The sequence below is a fragment of the Colletes latitarsis genome, unplaced genomic scaffold (assembly GCF_051014445.1).
Source record: "Colletes latitarsis isolate SP2378_abdomen unplaced genomic scaffold, iyColLati1 scaffold0090, whole genome shotgun sequence".
NCBI classification, from domain to species: domain Eukaryota; kingdom Metazoa; phylum Arthropoda; class Insecta; order Hymenoptera; family Colletidae; genus Colletes; species Colletes latitarsis.
In genome coordinates this window covers 37501-40000 of record NW_027488440.1, presented here as the reverse complement: position 1 = coordinate 40000, position 2500 = coordinate 37501, and the positions used below count along the sequence as shown (strand labels likewise).

At 51.0% G+C, this 2500-nt stretch overlaps 1 non-coding gene across 1 annotated transcript in view; it reads left to right on the top strand.

Moving 5' to 3' along the window:
- Positions 1 to 21, top strand: part of LOC143351194 (small subunit ribosomal RNA) — a 1933-nt gene extending 1912 nt beyond the window's left edge. Inside the window, exon 1 of the ribosomal RNA XR_013081559.1 lies at positions 1 to 21. This exon is cut by the window's left edge and continues 1912 nt beyond it. This is a non-coding gene — a ribosomal RNA (small subunit ribosomal RNA).
- The last annotated feature ends 2479 nt before the right edge of the window (positions 22 to 2500 follow it).

Sequence of the window (2500 nt, the reverse complement as noted above, 5' to 3'; positions counted from 1 at the left end):
GAACCTGCGGAAGGATCATTAACGAAAAGTAACACAATTAAACTGGAAAGAAAGATCAAACAAACAAAAACTATGAATGGGAAAGATCATATCAATGGGACGGCTTACGCGCGGAGGACGCTGTACGAGAGAACAAACAACACGTTGTTTGTTCCCGCTCGCGTCTCTCCCGTCCGTCGCCATTGCAAAGCTAAAAGCACAAGCGTTGGAGAGCCCGTGCAGACCATAGGTTCTCTCGACGAACGAGAATCGCCGTATTAATGGTAGATCGATGCTGGCGTGAGGTGACGCGCGTCGTCGTTTACACGATTGGGTCGAAACGAACAAAGAAACGAAAGAACATAACACAAAAACGTCCATTACTAAACAAAGATCTCGAACAAAAACAAGAAAACGTCCATTACTAACGAAAGAAAGAGGAGGAGAAGAGAAAATAAGACCCATCGTTGCGACGATCGAGGATGTCACCCGCCGTCAATTTTTCCATTATATACGCGTCTCGGTCGGAGATACGATGCTGGCTGTTTACGTTGCGCTCGCTCGAAGAGGAGACGACGACCGATTGTCACACACAACGCGCAGGGGCCGAAACAAAGCGCCCAAGGATCTACAGCCGAGGAACGAGACGCCGTCGAACATCGTTTCGCGACGTTCCTTTACGGTTTGAACTTGCGTATCCCGCTTTGCCCGGTGGCGTGTGTGCTCGTCGTCGTGCTCCGAACGAAACGTCCTGATGACGGCGAGGAAGTAATAAAATAATATACATCCTTACGGGTAGCCTGAAGCGAATCGCAAACGAACGACAACGCGTCGATTGTGCGGCCATCGTTGCTCGCGCGACTAACGACGACCAGCCGAGAAGGCTGTAGTTTATCGCATCGATTTCATCGAGCAACCGATGGACGCTGCCGCGTTCGTTCGTAAATGAATGTTATACATACTCACGGATAGCCTGAGGCGAATAATCGCAAACGACGACGCGTCGATTGTGCGGCCATCGTTGCTCGCGCGACTAACGACGATCAGCCGAGACGGCTGTAGTTTATCGCATCGATTTCATCGAGCAACCGATGGACGCTGCCGCGTTCGTTCGTAAATGAATGTTATACATACTCACGGATAGCCTGAGGCGAATAATCGCAAACGACGACGCGTCGATTGTGCGGCCATCGTTGCTCGCGCGACTAACGACGATCAGCCGAGACGGCTGTAGTTTATCGCATCGATTTCATCGAGCAACCGATGGACGCTGCCGCGTTCGTTCGTAAATGAATGTTATACATACTCACGGATAGCCTGAGGCGAATAATCGCAAACGACGACGCGTCGATTGTGCGGCCATCGTTGCTCGCGCGACTAACGACGATCAGCCGAGACGGCTGTAGTTTATCGCATCGATTTCATCGAGCAACCGATGGACGCTGCCGCGTTCGTTCGTAAATGAATGTTATACATACTCACGGATAGCCTGAGGCGAATGATCGCAAACGACGACGCGTCGATTTTGCGGCCATCGTTGCTCGCGCGACTAACGACGACCAGCCGAGAAGGCTGTAGTTTATCGCATCGATTTCATCGAGCAACCGATGGGCGCTGCCGCGTTCGTTCGTATATGAATATTATACATACTCACGGATAGCCAGAGGCGAATAATCGCAAACGACGACGCGTCGATTTTGCGGCCATCGTTGCTCGCGCGACTAACGACGACCAGCCGAGACGGCTGTAGTTTATCGCATCGATTTCATCGAGCAACCGGTGGACGCTGCCGCGTTCGTTCGTAAATGAATAATATACATACTCATGGCTAACTTGAGGCGAATAATCGCAAACGACGACGCGTCGATTTTGCGGCCATCGTTGCTCGCGCGACTAACGACGACCAGCCGAAACGGCTGTAGTTTATCGCATCGATTTCATCGAGCAACCGATGGACGCTGCCGCGTTCGTTCGTAAATGAATAATATACATACTCATGGCTAACTTGAGGCGAATAATCGCAAACGACGACGCGTCGATTTTGCGGCCATCGTTGCTCGCGCGACTAACGACGACCAGCCGAAACGGCTGTAGTTTATCGCATCGATTTCATCGAGCAACCGATGGACGCTGCCGCGTTCGTTCGTAAATGAATAATATACATACTCATGGCTAACTTGAGGCGAATAATCGCAAACGACGACGCGTCGATTTTGCGGCCATCGTTGCTCGCGCGACTAACGACGACCAGCCGAAACGGCTGTAGTTTATCGCATCGATTTCATCGAGCAACCGATGGACGCTGCCGCGTTCGTTCGTAAATGAATAATATACATACTCATGGCTAACTTGAGGCGAATAATCGCAAACGACGACGCGTCGATTTTGCGGCCATCGTTGCTCGCGCGACTAACGACGACCAGCCGAAACGGCTGTAGTTTATCGCATCGATTTCATCGAGCAACCGATGGACGCTGCCGCGTTCGTTCGTAAATGAATGTTATACATACTCATGGCTAAC